Here is a 19,602-nt window from a genome sequence, read left to right as displayed (position 1 = left end):
CAAGGATATGTCGCACCTCAGTCTCCTCACAATCGCTCCCAAGGGGGGGGTTACCTGATAGCTGACTAGGCTGGGACTGTTAACTGGCAGCCATAAGGGAGCTGAAACAGCTGAATGAATGCGAGCTGTGTGTTCTGCTGCTGTCAAAAAGTAGGTTGATGACAAAAATGGTGCCAACAAAAAACATACAAGTCCAAGTTTTCAACTTTCCTAGCAGATAATACCTGCAAAAATCAATCCTGTTCAATTTCATCTCAGTCCCGGAACATCACTGCAGGAGTTCCTCAGGGTAGTATCCTAGGCCTGAACAATCTTCAGTTGTTTTATCAATGACCTTCCTGCCAACATAAGGTCAGGGCCAGAATTCTCCACCCTTTGGGACTCTCATTTCCCGCTGACAGGGCACCACTGCCCGCGGGATCCCGGCAGCGTGGGGTGGCTTCAATGATGAATCCCATTGACAAGCGGCAGAAGAGAGAATCCTGCCACCAACGAACAGCGTGCGTTGAGAAACACAAAGCTGGGGGGACCAGAGAACCCCGCCCCAGATGTGGGATGTTGGCTGATAATTGCACAATGTTCAGCCCCATTCGCAATTCCTCAGACACTAAAGGGGTCAACATGCAAATGCAGCAAGATCTGGACAATATCCAGGCATGGGCTGACAAGTGGCAAGTTACATACGTGCCACACATGTGCCAGGCAATGACCATCTCCAATAAGAGAGAATCAAACCTTCGCCCCTTGACCGAATTCCCCCACTGTCAACATCCTGGGGGTTACGATTGACCAGAAACTGAACTGGACTAGCCATGTAAATACTGTGGCTACAAGAGCAGGTCAGAGGCTAGGAATCCTGCAGTGAGTAACTCACCACATGACCCCCCAAAGCTTGTCCACCATCTACAAGGCACAAGTCAGGAGTGTAATGGAATACTCCCCACTTGACTGGATGAGTGCAGCTCCAACAACACTCAAGAAGCTCGACACTATCCAACCCATTTGATTGGCACCCCTTCCACAAACATTCACTCCCTCCACCAACGACGCACAGTAGCAACTGTGTGTACCATCTACAAGATGCACTGCAGGAGCACACCAAGGTTCATTAGGCAGCACCATCCAACCCCACAACTACTACCATCTAGAAGGACAAGGGCAGCGGATACATGGGAACCCCACCACCTGCAAGTTCCCCTCCATGTCACACGCCATCCTGACTTGGAAATATATCACCGTTCCTTCACTGTCAAGCTCTTTTCTCTCCCTACAGATGCTGCCAGACCTGCTGAGATTTTCCAGCATTTTCTCTTTCGTTTCAGATTCCAGCATCCGCAGTAATTTGCCGTTAAACTACATGGACTGCAGCTCCCAACCACCTTTTCATGGACAATTAGAGTTGGGAAACAGATGCCGGCCTAGCCAGCGAAACCTACATCCCATAAAAATGAATTCAAAAAATTATTATTATTCCCCCAATGACTGTATTCCACTGTATTCCTGGAACCACTTCATTGCCCACTCATGGCTTCCGATACCGATCCAACTGGATTCTCCCAAGGTAACTAATTTAAATAGTGTTGGATGAGCTGTGGGATTTCCACCTGTACCAGGAGTCTCTCCTTTGGAGGTATCTGGGGGTTGCGGGGTGGGGGGTTTGAGGTTAGCAAGAACATCCTTGGCTCAGGCTGGGAAAAGAGTGAGCAGGAGGAAGTAGTTACTTGTCCCCAGTGTCGCTCAGAAAGGACATTCCATTGTTTCTCTATTTAAAATTAATCGATCCGCCCCATGATGGACTGTGCTGAAATTGTGCTCTCTTTACAATTTAAGCCCACCCATTCTGAGGAATGCAACACAACAGCAGCCCTGATGTCCAAAACAATTAAGGTATTAACGAAGGCGAACATGCCGAGTTTTGTTTCAATCATTAAGCCATCCGACTAGAGCGGCTCAAAGAAAAATGGATGTATTCAGGAAACGTGCAAAAGGATCGATGACGTCCATTCTCCTCCCCCACCACTCCCCCCAGTCCCCTGCTATTTCTTCCATGTTGCCCATCCCGTTACTGAAACATCTCTGCCAGTAGGTCAGAAACAATGGCAACAGTTACACTATGGTTAAGGTGTAAGGCCATAAGACACAGGAGCAGAAGTAGACCATTCAGCCCATCGTGTCTGCTCCGCCATTCTTTGATGACTGAACTGATGTGATAATCCTCAACTCCATTTCCCTGCCTTGTCCCCATAACCTTTGATTCCCATGTTTGAAGGTGGTTTAGTTTTACGCAATGGTATTTTTTTATCACTTGTACTGCCCTTTGAAAAGAAAAGGAGTTCAAGTACTTGATCTTCATGTGGAAGATCTAAAGTCACATCTTCTTATGGCGGTGCTCCAATATTCCCCACAAGTCAACTTTCCTTTTGGAATGCAATGAGGAAGGGTTTGGAGCAAAGGCCAGACATCTCCTTACGAGGAAGAGAAGAAGTTAGAGTTTCATCGATGCAGCACCGAAAATGTAAGTGTGACATACCTATCCCCTTGAAGGGCAACCATACCCTCGAGCACTGAGTGTTAAAACTGAGCCAAAATCTAAAATAATTGAAAATCCCCAACAGATTTTATTCTTGTGGGCAAGGCCAGCATTTGTTGCCCATCCCTAATTGCTCTTGAACTGAGTGTCTTGCTAGGCTATTTCAGTGGGCAGTTAAGAGTCATTGCTGTGGGTCTGGGGTCACATGTAGGCCAGGCCAGGTTGTTAGCCTTTGGCTGCTGTTGAGTAAAGAGTTATGAGTTCTGCTCCTTTCCCAAAGACCGTTATTTTCCTAGAAATACAAAACTCTATCACCACCACAAGTGCCACCTGCAACCCCTTTATATATCAGTGTCAATTATTGGATACTTAACATCAATTTGACATGTAATTGGAATGTCTCTTAACCCATTGCTAACACAGGCAAGGACGGCAGATTTCCTCTCAAAAGGACATCAGTGAACCAGATGGATTTTTAATTATGAGAATTTCATGGCCACCATTACTGAGACCAGCTTTCAGATCCAGGCTTTATTAATTGACTTTAAATTCCACTAGTTGCTGTGGTGGAATTGGAACCTGTCTGAACTTTGGGCATTAGCTTGGGCCTCTGGATTACTAGTCCAGTGACATTTAGGGGAGGTGATGGCATAGTGGTATTGTCACTGGGTTCATAATCCAGAGACCCAGGGTGATGCTCTAGGTACCTGGCTTCGAATCCCACCATGGCAGATGGTGGAATTTGAAATCAATAAAAATCTGGAATTGAATTCAGTAAAATCTAGAATTAAAAGTCTAATGATAACAATGAAAACACTGTTGAGTCATCAGGTTCACTAATGTCCTTCAGGGAAAGAAATCTACTGTCCTTACCTGGGCTACCCTGCATGTCACTCCAGCCCACAGACCGCATAGCACAGATAGCAATGTGGTTGACTTTTAAATGCTCTCGTAAAGTGAGACACTAAGTTCAAGGGGCAATTAGGGATGGGCAATAAATGCTGGCCTTGCCAGTGATGCCCACATCCCAGGAAAAAACAAATACAGGTTTTGGCCAGCGATGCATACTCAGCTGTCCTTCATTGGCAGAGATATAGAATATAAAAGTAAAGATATAATGTTGGAATTGTATAAAAGACTGGTGAGGCCACAACTAGCTTGTTGTCTGCAGTTCTGGTCACCACATTACAGGAAGGACGTTATTGTTCTGGAGAGAGTGCAGAGGAGGTTTACAGGAATGTGGTCAGGGCTAGAAAAGTGTAGCTATGAGGTGAGATTGGATAGATTAGGGTTATTTTCCTTGGATCAAAGAAGGCTGAGGGGTGACTTAATTCAGTTGTGCAAAATTATGAGGGGAAGAGATAGAGTGGACAGAATAAAATTGTTACCTTTGGCGGAGAATTCTAGAACCAGGGACATAGATTCAAGATAAGTGGCAGAAGGTGTGGAGGAGTCATGAGGAAGAACGTTTTTACGCAGGGGTTAGTGGGAGTCTGGAATTCACTGTCCAAGTTGGTGGTGGGGCAGAGACCCTAAACTCTTTTTAAAAGGTATCTCGATCTGCACCGTAAGTGCCGTAAACTACAGGGCTATGGACCAGGTGCAGGAAGGTGAGATTAGAAAGGGCACCTGGGTGTCCTCGGGCTGGCATGGGCAAGATGGGCCGAATGGCCACCTTCTGTGCTGTAACATTTCTATGATTCTAATGATAACTTTTACACATATCTAATCTGCACACTTTGTGCTGAATGACAACTACTAAGCCATGAATCAGACATTGCAAAATGGAAATGTCATCCACTAAAATCACCCAGCACAATACATGATTGTTGTTCTCATTTTGGAGTTTGCAACATAAACATTAATACAAGTTTTTATTGACTTTGACACCACATCAAATAAATACAGAAACTGTTAAAATCCAGGAAGCAGGGTGATTGTAAGAGAATCTGTGAATATGTCATCCACTTTCGAGTTGTAAACTATAGATAAGAGCCAATTCCTAATCGCAAGATGGGAGCTGATGTATTCAAATTTGGCACGACCACTTTAATTAAATAATTGTACGTGGGAAGAATTCAACATATAAAGACAACATTCTGGCAGCTTGTTTTATTCATCGCATGTAGGCGTTTATTGCCCATCCCTAATTGCCCTAGTTGCTTGCATGGCAATTCAGAGGGCATTTAAGAGTCAACCACACAGCTATGGATCTGGAATCACATGTAGGCCAGATCAGGAAAAGACGGCAGATTTTCTTCCCGAAAGGACATGAGTGAACCAGATGGGGTTTTACAACAATCGACAATGGACATCATTAGATTTTTAATTCCAGACTTTTACTGAATTCAAATGTTACCATCTGTCATGGTGAGATTCAAACCCAGGGCCCCAGATCATTGCCCTGGGTCTCGGGATCACGAATCCACTGACAATACCACTACGCCACTCTCTCAGGTTGGTAGGAATAAGAATTGTACAGAATCACAGCTCCTAATTTCTCACTATTAAGGAAATATTTCAACTTGTCTTTCTCAAATCCCAAGTTGTCAACCTCACATGGTTTTGCCCACTCCTTTAGTCTGCTAATGTCCTTTTGATCATTTCACGTTCCTGACCATACAATTTACTACTAACAAAATGCCACCTGCAAACTTCGGTGTACTTTCCATTCTTTCATCTAAGTCATTGAAAGATATGGTGGGAAGCTGAGGTCCCAATGTAGATTCCTGGAAAATACAAGATACCACTGCCAAGGGGAAATCGGGGCAGGAGCTGGCTAAGCACTTGGGAGTAATGCATATAAAAAGCAGACTTTGTTGCATGGTAGCCTTGTGGATAGCACAATTGCTTCACAGCTCCAGGGTCCCAGGTTCGATTCCAGCTTGGGTCACTGTCTGTGCGGAGTCTGCACATCCTCCCCGTGTGTGCGTGGGTTTCCTCCGGGTGCTCCGGTTTCCTCCCACAGTCCAAAGACGTGCAGGTTAGGTGGATTGGCCATGATAAATTGCCCTTAGTGTCCAAAATTGCCCTTAGTGTTGGGTGGGGTTACTGGGTTATGGCGATAGGGTGGCGGTGTTGACCTTGGGTAGGGTGCTCTTTCCAAGAACCTGTGCAGACTCGATGGGCCGAATGGCATCCTTCTGCATTGTAAATTCTATGATAATCTATGATAGCAGGCAGTCCCAAGGCATAAAGCATTGCCTTGTGACGCAGTGGGCAGTGTCTCTGTCTCTGAGCCAGAAGCTCCGTGTTTGAGCTCCGGGCACAGTAGCATAGTGGTTAGCACTGTGGCTTCACAGCGCCAGGGTCCCAGGTTCAATTCCCCGCCGGGTCACTGGCTGTGCAGAGTGACACGTTCTCCCAGTGTCTGCACGGGTTTCCTCCGGGTGCTCCGGTTTCCTCCCACAGTCCAAAGACGTGCAGGTTTGGTGGATTGGCCACGGTAAATTGCCCTTAATGTCCAAAATGTTAGGAGGGGTTATTGGGTTAGTGGATAGGGTGGAAGTGAGGGCTTAAGTGGGTCGGTGCAGACTCGATGGGCCTACTGGCCTCCTTCTGCACTGTATGTTCTATGTTCTATGAGTCCCACCCCAGGACTTGATGGTCAAGGAAGGTGCGTTCAGAAAATGACCAAACAGGTTGAGAGAGTCAACCTGTAAATCCTTCCAAACCGGTGGTAAGAACGGGAGAGACAATCCTGGTCTGCCAGGCTTAGAGACACTCCTGGTCAGCCAGGCTTGACCCACAAGCTACAAGCCCCTGGTGACAGACTAGTGACCTGTTCCGGAAATTACTGGCTGTGGAAACAGACAAAGATCTGCCTTAGTGCATCATAGTTGCGGGAAGAGAATTTAAATGAAGTCCCAATGAATAAGTATTCCTGAATAGAGGTGGCGCCCACAGGAAAAACCAAACTTGGAGAACAATTTTTTGGATGCTGGCCAGCATTGGGCCTCGAAGGGCAAAGGGCACAATCAAATGCGACAATTAATTTTGCTTTCCCAATATTCCAGTCCACCATATTGGGAGCTTACAAAGCTGCCGAGCATCTGGAAAATTGCCACTGCACACCATCCATTTAAATCCATAGGAGCAGTGATGTGGTCTCCACAATCTCGTCAGCCTACTCGCCAACCTGTCCACCATCTGCTTATTTCTCTTTTTAAATCCTCTCGAGTCGATTGCACTAAAGGTGTTTTCAAATTCTCTGGTAGCATAATTGTGTTAACAGGCCATTCACCGGGAAGTAGGAGGACATTTGGCCCATCATGCTTTTGTTAGCTCTCCATCGAAGAGCCATCCACATAGTCCCATTCCCCTTTCTCTGTGGCCTTTTAATTATTTCATTTTTCAACAAGGTGGGAAAAGTAGAGATGTGTATTCTCACCCAAGAAGAAAGGCGATCGCTGGAAGGAAGACTTTGTCGGACAAAGTATTTGCTGGAATGCCAAGCCAAGGTATCAGTACGCAATGCAAGTGTGTTTTACAAATAAAAAAACACTGTAATGGTTTGCTCATAAAGGTATGAATTAACTGAAGCAATGTGTTGTCTGTCAATGTTATAGAATTTTCTGGGTCATTATCTGAGATTCACCAAAACCTTTGAAGAAAAATAAACTGATTGGGTAAGTGATTTCATTTCATAGTCTCCGATGATTTGAGTCACAATGTTAATCTGCCTTTCTCCTTCCAATTCTGACTCACCTACTGAGGGTATCAAACTTTTCTACCTTGATTTCACATTCCCAGCATTTAGAAGCTTTTCCATTTTCTATCTTTTCGTCTTCGTTCTTTTGTCATTCGTTCTTGGGATCTGGGTGTCGCTGGCTCAGCCAGCATTTATTGCCCACCCTAAGTGCCCTCTCCATTATTTTTTTGACAATAATTCAGACTCTAGTAGGGGGGACTGGGGGGAGGGGTTGTCTTCTGCCAGCCCATTCAGGCACAGGAAGCCATAAATATAATACAGTCACTTGTAAATCCAATAGGGAATTCAGGTGAAATGATTTTGCCCAGAGAATGGTTACAATGTTGAACTCAGTCATTTCCAATGTACATTTCTTTTTCCTAATAAGCTGGAAGCAAAAGGAGATCAGGGATAATTCCTAGTCCTAGATAATTACTAGATAGGATGGATCTAATGTGACAATGTTTATGGAGAAAATGCACCTGGCCCTCACCGTAGTAATTACACATGTGCCATTCACCCCACCCCCAACCTTCAATCTTCCCACTGGCACCAAACACTACAGCAAAAACACACTCAAAGTTACTGTGACTAGCCCATACTATTGTTGAGTGGCGATTTGAAGTAAGTTGGAAGGAGGCTCATGTGGAGCATTGAGTAAATTTAAGGAGGAGATAGACAGATTTTTAATTAGTAATGGGCTGAAGGGCTATGGGTAACATACAGGAAAGTGGATTTGAGACCGAGAGGAGATCAGCCACGATCGTATTGCATGGCAAAGCGGGCTAGTCCTGCTCCTAGTTCTTATGTTCTTAAAACTGGGACAGATTTTAAATTTCAGCAGGAACCAATATTCTGCAGGGACTAATAACGCATCTCATACTATCTAATATAATCTTTATTATTGTCACAAGTAGGCTTATGTTAACGCTGCAATGAAGTTACTGTGAAAATTCCCAAGTCGCCACACTCCAGGGCCTGTTTGGGTACACAGAGGGAGAATTCAGAATGTTCAATTCACCTAACAAGCACGTCTTTCGGGATTTGTGGGAGGAAACTGGTTGAATATAATCAGACAGGAGAACACAGTAGAGGTTGAAATGACAGATTGAAAAATGTACTGGAGTGGATAACGTAAAGTGTTAATTCAGGGTGGTAATACAGACATGCCGAGCTTCGGCACTTGCTATGAGAGGATAGGGAATGATAGGGAACAGCAATGGTCATGGAAAACAACACTGCCCCAATTCACCAAAGCTATTTCTTCTGAGGCTAGTAATTAGGATATTGTTTGCACCATGTGCACCCTCCGTCTTCTAGAATGACAAGGCCGTTCCATCCTCAATGTTAAAAAAATATCAGAAATCAGAGTTTACTGACAGCACACATGCCCTTTCCCCTGAACTCTTGAACCTTCAGACATTTCTGAATTAATCATTGTAAAACAAACACATCTGTTCCTCAGCACAGCACAGAATGCCTGAAATCTGAACTAAAATGGAAAATGCTGGAAAAGCTCAGCAGGTCCGGCAGCATCTGCAGAGAGAAAAACAATGTTAATGTTTCAGACCCGTTCTGAAGAAAGCTCCTTGATTTGAAATGTTAATTCTGTATCTCCCTCCATGGACGCTGCCTGACCTGCATATTTCCATTGTTCTTTATTTTCATTACAGGTTTTAGAATACAGCCAATGTTAAGACATCCTCGTGCTCTTTACTGTAACTACCGTTCGGCCTGTTTGTTTAACTAATGATTTGAGTTACACAGAAAAATAAAACAAATTACAGAAAGTGGTTAGCACTGCTGCCTCACAACGCCAGGGACCAAGGTTCAATTCCAACCTTGGGTGACTGTCTATGTGGAGTCTGCATGTTCTCCCTGTCTCTTGCGTAGGTTTCCTCCGGGTGCATCGGTTTCCTCTCGCTGTCCAAACATATGCAAGTTTAACATGGATTGGCCATGTTAAATTGCCCCTTGGTGTCCAACGGTTAGGTTGGGTTATGGGGTTAGGGAGTGGGAGTGGGTGCTCTTTTGGAGGTTCAGTGCAGACTCGCTGGGCTGAATGGCCTCCTGCACTGTAGGGATTCTGTGATTCTAGAACGAATAACAGAATATCATCTTCTACCCATTGGTAAAATGCCTGTAAATGAATCTGGTCGCTGTATTTCACTTCCATCATTACCTGGCCTGGTTCACATGTGACCCCAGAACAACAGCAATGTGGTTGAGTCTGAGATGCCCTCTGAGATGGCCTAAAGCAAGCCACTCCGTTCACGGGAGGGACAATAAATGCCTGCCCAGCCAGTGGTGCCACGTCCCATGAATGAATTTTTAAAAATGTCAATGTCAGTTTTTTCATGGGGGTGGGGGAGAATAAATGCTGTCTCAGCTTTTTGTTAATTTTTTCAGTTATCATGTATTCTCCTCCACATTCGCCAATGATCTTTCCGGATTCTATGTTACTGAGCTATCGGCACTTTTTATTCCAAACTATTTTTTGGGATGGGATGGTCGGTAGCAAAGCCTAAATTGCTCTTGAGAAAGGCAATGGTGAGCTGCTGCAGCCCTTGTGATGTGGGTACACCTACAGGGCTTTTAGGTAGGGGGTACCATTTAGAATTCAGAAAAATGTCCATGGCAGTTCAAGACGGAATTAGTATCATTTTTAAAAATAAATTTAGAGTACCCAATTATTTTTTTTCCAATTAAGGGGCCATTTAGCATGGCTAATCCGCCTAACCAGCACATCTTTGGGTTGTGGGGGTGAGACCCATTGATGCACAATCAATACTCTCGAGACAAAGAGGAGTCATATCTAATCGGCTTTAATCAGCTAGAACTGTACCCAGCAGCGGTGATACAGAAAGTGAAGGCTGCTGGGACAGCATTGGTTCTTATACACCGCCTCTCAGGGCGGGGCTATGTACATTATCCAATGGTAGACCCCTCGGTCTAGCGAATGGTCATTCACCTCTCAGGTACTGCAATACCTGGTATTACCACACCCACGCAGACACAAGGAGAATGTGCAAACTAAACGCGGGATGGAAGACGGGCTGGCCAGGAATGACCGGCCCTACACTCTGCTCGCAATAGTCCAGTCCGTAAGATTACTCACAGCTACCCTTGATGTGGAATTTGCCTTGAAGGTTCCTTGCCCAATGCCAGTGAAAGTCTGACTTTCCAGTGTGGGGGAAAATCCTTTTTTTTTCTCAAGGGTGATGTTTGGAAATTTCAGACATGTGCTGTGCACAGTGTTCTGACCAGAATGGCCTCTGCCTGGACTTTCAATTTCGAGGGACAGATCCACAACTGTCCCTGTGTTCTTTTTAAAAATATATAAATTTAGCGTACCCAATTCATTTTTTCCAATTAAGGGGCAATTTAGCATGGCCAATCCAACTAGACTGCACATCTTTAGGTTGTGGGGGTGAGACCCACGCAGACACAAGGAGAATGTACAAACTCCACACAGTGACCCAGGATCAGGATCGAACCCGGGTCCACCGCGCCGTGGGCTTCAGTGCTAACCACTGCGCCACCCTGGCATCATGGAATTGAACCGATCACTTCTTTATTTGACATAACGTAAATTCATATAGCGCCTTTCTCAACCGAGTCTGCTGCACCAGCAACAGAGTTGCACTCCCTCAGTGCCAGCCAGGTCAGTCTGGGTTTTGTGTTCAAGTCTCTGAGTTGGGGACTTCCGGTTGCGGCAGGGATGAGCTAGCCGCACGTTTCGGCGGCTCCAGCTCCGACGGAACTTCGGGCTCTTTTAAGAGCCCCAACGGGGACTTTGACGGCCGAAAAACCCGGTGCGAGGCGCGAGGGAAGGGAGTCCCCCCCGAACGACGGAGGGAAAAACCGGCGGCGGCGGCGGCTGCAGTCCGAAGAATCTGCAACCAGAAGGTCAGAGGGAGTGGAACAAAATGGCGGCGGAGAAACCACAGGTGACATGGGGGCCTGAGCAGGATGAGGTGGTGAGACGGTGCGTGGACCTGCTGAAGAAGGAGGTAATGACCCCGTTGTTACAGGCAATTGAGGGGCTTAAGGAGACTTTAAAGACCCAGGAGACTGAACTTCGCGTGGTGGAGCAGAAGGTGTCAGGTATTGAGGACGAGGTCCTGGGCCTGGCGGTCAAGACTCAGACGCACGAGGCACTTCATAAAAAGTGTGCGGACAGGATTGAGGCCCTTGAAAATGGAGCGCGAAGGAAGAACCTTAGGATACTAGGTCTCCCGGAGGGTGTGGAAGGAGTGGACTGTGGAGCGTACGCAAGTAAGATGCTGAGCTCACTGATGGGTGCTGAGGCCCCTGCGGGCCCCATGGAGGTGGAGTGGGCAAATCGGATCCCGGCGAGAAGACCAAAAGCGGGAGAACCACCGAGGGCGATAATCGTGCGATTCTACCGCCTTAAGGACAGAGAAGAGGTCCTGAGATGGGCTAAAAAGGTGCAGAGTAGCAGATGGGAGAATGCGGTGGTAAGGATCTACCAGGATTGGAGTGCGGAGGTGGCGAGAAGGAGGGCGAGCTTCAACCGAGCCAAAGAGGTTTTGCACAAAAGGAAGGTGAAGTTTGGGATGCTGCAGCCGGCAAGACTATGGGTCACGCATCAGGAGAGACACTATTATTTCGAGACGGCGGAGGAAGCATGGTCCTTCATCAATGAAGAGAAACTGGACCGGAACTGAGGGACTGATGCTGCAGGGAACTGTTATTGTTGTTATTATTGTTTTTGTTAATGGGATGGTGAAAGTTAATCGAGAAGTAAACAGGGAAGGGGGGGGACACTGGGGAAATGTGGGCGCCGGTGAGGGGGGAGAGGCGGGACATAGTCGGAGAATGGGGAAGGAGAGGGGGAGGGGAAAGGGAGCTGCGCCATAAGAGGCGGGTCAGGTAAAGGGATGTTCCCGCGCCAGAAAGAATAAGGCGGGAAAACAGGCGCAAGGCGGATGGGAGTTCCCTCACACCGGGGGGGTCGAGGAGCGAGCAGGAGTAGTCGGGGTCAGTTGAAGTCAGCTGACTTACGGAAGTGATATGGGGGGAGCAATCAAGCTAGATAGGGATCTAGGGGGGGGACAACTGGGTTGCTGCTGCGGAAATCCAAAAGGAAATGGCTAAAGAGAGGGTGGTCGGGGGCGGAATGCGACGCTGGGGGAGCGAGCGGGAGCGCGGAGGCGGGATATGGGACTGGCCTAGAGAAGGTAATGGCTAGTCGACACGGGAGGGGGGCAGGTAGCCCCCCAGTGAGGCTAATCACGTGGAACGTGAGAGGCCTGAATGGACCGATAAAAAGGGCCCGAGCGCTCGCGCATTTGAAAGGACTAAGGACAGACATGGTTATGCTCCAAGAGACGCACCTAAAGGTGGCGGACCAAGTTAGGCTAAGGAAAGGATGGGTGGGACAGGTGTTCCACTCAGGACTGGACGCAAAGAACAGAGGGGTGGCCATTTTGGTGGGGAAACAGGTAGCATTTGAAGCAAAGACCATCGTAGCAGATAGTGGAGATAGATATGTAATGGTGAGTGGTAGGCTGGAGGGAATGGAGGTCGTGTTGGCTAATGTGTATGCCCCAAATTGGGACGATGCAGGGTTCATGAGACGGATGCTGGGGCGTATTCCGGACCTGGAGGCAGGAAATTTGATTTTAGGAGGGGACTTCAATACGGTGCTGGACCCGGGGCTAGATAGATCCAGCTCAAGGACTGGAAGAAGGCCGGCAGCGGCCAAGGTACTTAAGGGGTTTATGGACCAAATGCGGGGGGAGTGGATCCATGGCGATTTCTTAGACCCAGGGCTAGGGAGTATTCCTTCTTCTCCCACGTCCATAAAGTGTACTCCCAGATAGATTTTTTTGTTTTAGGAAGGTCGTTGATCTCTAGGGTGGAAGGAGCTGAATACTCAGCCATAGCGGTTTCGGATCATGCCCCACATTGGGTGGACCTGGAAGTAGGAGAGGACAGGGAGCAGAGAACACTCTGGCGATTAGATGTGGGACTGATGGCAGATGAGGGAGTGTGTGCAAGAGTGAGGGGGTGTATCGAGAGATACCTGGAGGTCAATGACGACGGCGAGGTCCCTGTGGGAGTGGTCTGGGAAGCACTAAAAGTGGTGGTCAGAGGAGAGCTGATTTCTATTGGGGCCCACAAAAGGAAAACAGAGGCCAAGGAAAGGGATAGATTACTGGGGGAGATTTTAAGGGTGGACAGGGAATTTGCAGAGACCCCGGAGGAGGAGCTGTACAGGGAGAGGAGACGACTCCAGACCGAGTTTGACCTTCTGACCACCAGAAAGGCGGAGGTACTGTGGAGGAAGGCACAGGGGAGGAGGTATGAATATGGGGAAAAGGCTAGTCGCCTGTTGGCGCACCAACTGTGAAAGAGGGCAGCAGCGAGGGAGATAGGAGGAATTAGGGATGAAAGGGGAGACACTGTGCGAAGGGCAGGAAAGATAAATGAGTTGTTTAAAACCTTTTATGAAGAACTGTATAGGTCTCAGCCCCCAGAGGGAGAGGAGGGGATGCGGCAGTTCCTGGACCAGTTGAGGTTCCCGAAAGTGGAGGAGCAGGTGGTGGCAGGCCTGGGGGCGCCGATTGAGGTGGACGAGGTTATTAAGGGACTGGGAAGCATGCAAGCAGGGAAGGCCCCGGGGCCGGACGGGTTCCCGGTGGAATTCTACAGAAAATATGTGGACTTGTTGGCCCCGTTGTTGGCGAGGACGTTCAATGAGGCCAGGGAAGGGGGGATACTACCCCCGACAATGTCGGAGGCGACGATATCGCTAATTTTGAAGAGGGACAAAGATCCGATGCAGTGTGGGTCCTATAGACCTATTTCACTATTGAACGTGGACGCCAAACTGCTAGCAAAGGTGCTGGCATCGAGGATAGAGGACTGTGTCCCAGGGGTGGTGCACGAAGACCAGACAGGGTTCGTAAAAGGGAGACAATTGAATGTTAACGTGCGACGGCTATTAGGGGTGATAATGATGCCCTCAGTGGAGGGGGAGGCAGAGATAGTGGCGGCAATGGACGCAGAGAAGGCATTTGATAGGGTGGAGTGGGAGTATTTATGGGAAGTGTTAAGGAGGTTTGGGTTTGGGAACGGATTTATTCGCTGGGTTAGACTACTTTATGGGGCACCAACGGCAAGCGTAGTTACAGGTCGACATAGATCGGAGTATTTCCGATTATATAGGGGAACAAGACAGGGATGCCCGCTGTCTCCATTGTTGTTTGCGCTGGCAATTGAACCTCTGGCCATGGCGCTGAGAGACTCCAGGAAATGGAGAGGGGTGACTAGAGGGGGAGAAGAACACCGAGTCTCGTTATACGCGGATGACCTATTGCTATACGTGTCGGACCCAGCGGGGGGGATGATAGAGGTTATGCGAATCTTGAGGAGGTTCGGGGAATTTTCGGGGTATAGGTTAAACATGGGGAAGAGTGAATTATATGTGATACATCCAGGGGACCAGAGTAGAGAGATAGAAGGCTTACCGCTAAGGAAAGTGGAAAGAAACTTCCGATACTTGGATTTCAGATCGCTAGGAGCTGGGGAACCTTGCACAGACTTAATCTGACACGGCTGGTAGAACAAATGGAGGAGGACTTTAAGAGGTGGGACATGCAGCCTTTATCGCTGGCGGGCAGGGTGCAAGCAATTAAGATGATGGTCCTCCCGAGGTTCTTATTTGTATTTCAATGTCTCCCTATTTTAATCACCAGGACCTTTTTTAATAAAATAGATAGGAGCATTACGAGCTTTGTGTGGGCAGGGAAAGTTCCGAGAGTAAGGAGGGGGTTCCTTCAACGCAGAGGAGGACAGGCACTATCGAACTTGGGAGATTATTACTGGGCCGCCAATGTGGCAATGATACGTAGATGGATGATGGAGGGTGAGGGAGCGGCGTGGAAAAGGCTGGAGAGAAGGTCCTGTAAAGGGACGAGTCTAGAGGCGCTGGTGACGGCGCCGCTACTGTTCTCACCGAAAAAGTACACCACGAACCCGGTGGTGGCGGCAACACTGAACATATGGGGACAGTGGAGGCGACAGAGAGGGGTGCGGGGAGCCCTGGTGGGGTCCCCTATCAGGAACAACCATAGGTTCGCCCCAGGAAGAATGGATGGAGGATTTCAGAGCTGGTACCAGTTGGGAATTAGGAAGGTGGGAGATTTATTCATAGATTATACTTTTGCGAGCTTGGGAACACTGGAGGAAAAGTATAAGTTACCCCGGGGGAATTTCTTGAGATATATGCAGGTGAGGGCGTTTACAGACAACAGGTGAGGGAATTTCCACGGCTCCCGACACAGGGGATACAGGACAGGGTGCTTTCAGGGGTGTGGGTCGGAGAGGGCAAGGTGTCAGAGATTTATAGGGAGATGAGGGAAGAGGGGGAGGAGTCGGTGGGCGAACTAAAAAGAAAGTGGGAAGAAGAATTATGGGAGGAGATAGAGGAGGGTATGTGGGCTGATGCCCTAAGCAGGGTAAATTCCTCTTCCTCATGCGCCAGGCTTAGCCTGATTCAATTTAAGGTGCTACATACAGCACACATAACGGGGGCAAGATTGAGGAGGTTCTTTGGAGTGGAGGACAAATGTGGGAGGTGTGGCGGGAGCCCGGCAAACCACGCACATATGTTTTGGGCGTGCCCGGCACTGGAAGGGTATTGGAAGGGAGTGACGGGAGTGATTTCGCAGGTGGTGAAGGCCCGGGTCAAACCAGGCTGGGGGTTAGCTCTATTTGGAGTTGCGGAAGAGCCGGGAGTGCGGGAGGCGAAAGAGGCCGACGTTGTGGCCTTTGCATCCCTCGTAGCCCGGCGCAGGATCCTACTCATGTGGAAGGAGGCGAAACCCCCCGGACTGGAGGCCTGGGTAAACGATATGGCGGGGTTTATTAAACTGGAGCAGATAAAGTTTGCCCTGAGAGGATCGGCTCAAGGGTTCACCAGGCGGTGGCAGCCATTTCTCGACTACCTAGGGGAACGTTAGAGGGAAGACAGATGACCAGCAGCAGCAACCCGGGGGGGGAGGAGGCTTAGTTGAGTATAGGTCAATAGAGTACGAGGTTTTGTTACTTGTATATTATTATTATTATTATTGTTAAAAAGTTAAAAAATTTCTGCTTTGTTATTGTTATCGTTTCGCTTGTTTTGTAAGCGGGAAAAATGTTGCTCAGGGGAAAAAAATGTCAATAAAATATATATATTTTTTAAAAGTCTCTGAGTTGGGGAAGCGGTGGTGGCAAACTGGTGGCAAACACTTAAAGATCTTTGAACATGTTAGAAAGCTGAACCAAAGAAACAATGTATGTGTCATTTTAAATATCGGCAATTTGCCGAGATGTACATGAAGGAAGCGTGTTAGTCGATATCAGTATCAAACACCATTATCTGCCAGCCCAACACAAAGTATCCAGACTGTAACAGTGATAACTCGGAACCGAAATTGGCAACTTTTTCAGGCAACTTCCCTGATCCTTCCACTCAACCTAACTTCCCCAATAAGCTCTCGCCCCACGCCCACTCTCATTGGCTACTAGTGTTTGCCGGCTGATTGTTGCAGAGCGGCAGCGCGCCCTCTGATTGCTCCGCTCTCCTGTCGATCACACCAGCAGGTTAGGTTTCCTCCTCCCGCCTCTATTTCGCTGTGTCCGGATGTGTCTCTGACATGAAGCAGGATCCCGGCCTTACGTCTGCAAACCACCTACCCCCCCCCCCCCCCACACCACCACACACACACACACACACACAACGTTGCATTAGGAATGCGAAATGTGCCAAAATGATGAATGCAATGTTGCACAGACATGGCCTTATTGCAATCGCATCAATGTTTAAAACAAAATAAATCTAATTACTACCGTGTGGAAATGCCTTTGTCGATGTTTCAATGCCTAGAGTTCTTCTTGTTGCTGCCGGAGGACGGACCCTCACTGCCACCTGGTGGCCCTGCACCAAGCAAAGAAGGGGTTTTCGAAACGACATTTCCGCAATTGTGTCGCCCTCTATTGTAAAATTCCACCATGAACTTGCAAGGAATTTGGTATGTTGTAAAGTCTACCAAAATGAAAATACGCTGCTTGCAACGTGATAAGTGTTACAGTTTTGAAAAAAGGCATTGAGATAATGCCTTTCACAACCTCAGGACGCCCCGAAACGCTTTGCAGCACTTTTGAAGTTATAATGTAGAAAAAGTAACAACGATCTCCCTTAAGCAGCAAGGTGCTAAAGATGGTCATTTATTTTAGTGATGCAGGCTGAGGGATAAACATTGGCCAGCATCTTCGAGGGAACAGCTCTGCTCACAACATGTTAGAAAGATAGCCTCCCTGAAAATACAGAACTGCATTGGGATGTCAGCCTCAAGTCTCATGACGTGGAATTTTAATCCACAACCATCTGATTCAGAAGCCCGGGCATCAAAGGGCACTGGAGGAGGCCATTCGTCCATTGAGTCCATGCCAGCTCTCTGGGGAGAAATTCAATTGGTCCTCTATCCTCATAGCTGCAAGTTTGCTTTCCTCAAATGGCCATTCATTTCCTTTTGAATCATTGATCAGCTCCGCATCTACAACCTTAGTGGGCAGAGAGTTTCAAGTTACTTAAACTCACTGTACAAAAATGTTCTTCTTCACATCCCTCTATATCTCTTGCCCAAAGCCTTAAATCTGTGTCCCAGTCCCAGGTGGGCATGGCCGAGGCAGCACATGTCCTAGTCTCAGGTGGGCTTTGCTGAGGCACTGCAGAGTATGGCCCGGTCGCTGAGGGAGGTGTCCCGGTCTCAGGTGGACCTTGCCGGGGCGCTCCGGAGCATGTCCCAGTAACTGAGGAGCATCGCTGAGGGATATATTGGGGAGCCACGAGGGCTGGCAGACCCAGATGGTGCAGGGACATTCAGAGCTCAATCCAGCTGCTCCTTCATCCCGAGGTGACCCTAAGGGCCTTAAGGGCACCGGCGGGGATGCTGGTTGCCAATGTAGAGCCTCCCTATGGGGTGGCAATGGTGGGCACCAGATCCCCCCAAGTACCCTACCCCCACCCCCCATCAGCGGTACGTCTCAGAGTCAGCCTCCGGAATAGGTGGCACAGTGAGGTATGTGCACCGGCAAGTGGACCAGGCCCTCCGGCCCCAGGACCCACAAAGGACACCTGCCAGGGGAATTCTCTGAACTCACCTAGACGTAGCGGCAGAGCACGGAAGGTTAAGCAGGTTGAGGATCATTGAGAGGGCACTGGGGGGGAAGGGTGAAGGGGGAGGGGGGAGGAGGGGGAAAGGGGTGTGAGGAGGGGTGGAGAAGGGGGCAGCACCAGCAGGGGGTAGGGGCAGTTGGGGTCACAATTATATGGCATTAAAACATGTTGCACCCGAGACATGCCGCTGGCACATTATTCCAGCACCCCCCCCCCCCCCCCCGCATGGTGGTCCTGGAGTCGTCGTTCCCCCCCCTCCTCCCCCACACCCTTACCTAAGATGTACCATGTGCAGTTGAAGGCTGTGAACGCGCACTGAACAGACGGTAAGGAGTCAAACTATGGCATAGATTGAGGAGCACCAAAGCTCAGCTTACAGCGGGTTATCATCACCCTCCTGCCTTCAACAGTGACCCGCTGTTTTTGAAAACTCACCACTATTCTTAGAAGTCCCCCTATACCAAAAAGGACCGACATTCTAAATGGTGATCAGGGATTCTCACTCCCCGACTCCGATGCAAGCTTCAGTGGGTGCTATTCAGGTCAAAGTATATTTTCAAGTTATCCCCCGGTATAACCCATACCTTCACCGAAGATTTCATCTACTTACCACTTAGTAGCATCGATCCTGGGTCCCGCATTGCTAAGTAAGTAAAGTAGACTAATAACCACTGTTTCAGGTTAAAACTTTTAAGTTATTTTATTATTATATATTTTTTTCTTTCTTTTTAAAAGATGCAATCATTGTCTTTACAGAAAGGTAAAAAGATCTTGCTTCTGGATCCTTCTGGTTGGTTGAAGGGACCTTCAGGCCCAACTTGACAATCAATCTTCTTTAAAGTCTGGTCTTCTTTAGATGTATCAGCTATTTTAGCTCGGCTGCTCTGCCCTGTCCATTTGCCATGGCCGAGCTGATTGTAATCTGAGTCTAGCTGCTTGTTCCTTCTCTGCTTCTCTCTCTCTCTCCCTCTGAGCTCTGGTTGTGGATCTGAATCTGATAGTTCCTGCCCTGGTCTCGAAGTTTATATTTGCTTTCTAACGATTAAGTTTTTTGATGTTATTGTAAAGTAACTCTTATTTTCTTTGATTGCAAAAAGTACCTTTTGATCTAAACCTTTTAATCCAACTAAGTATACATTTTGACATGACTTCATCTCATAGATCTGATTAAATTGTTTCCTTTGTGGT

The 19,602-nt window shown here is 47.9% G+C and overlaps 1 protein-coding gene across 2 annotated transcripts in view; it reads right to left on the bottom strand.

Moving 5' to 3' along the window:
- Positions 1-17,177, bottom strand: part of LOC140392064 (cohesin subunit SA-2) — a 169,838-nt gene extending 152,661 nt beyond the window's left edge. For both annotated transcript variants that reach the window (XM_072477283.1, XM_072477285.1), the window contains exon 1: positions 17,085-17,177. The gene's annotated coding sequence lies outside the window, so the exon portion shown is untranslated. The remainder of the gene's footprint in view (positions 1-17,084) is intronic.
- Between the last annotated feature and the right edge of the window lie 2,425 nt (positions 17,178-19,602).

This window comes from Scyliorhinus torazame, chromosome 15, assembly GCF_047496885.1.
Source record: "Scyliorhinus torazame isolate Kashiwa2021f chromosome 15, sScyTor2.1, whole genome shotgun sequence".
NCBI classification, from domain to species: domain Eukaryota; kingdom Metazoa; phylum Chordata; class Chondrichthyes; order Carcharhiniformes; family Scyliorhinidae; genus Scyliorhinus; species Scyliorhinus torazame.
This window is presented reverse-complemented; position numbering and strand designations above follow the sequence as displayed.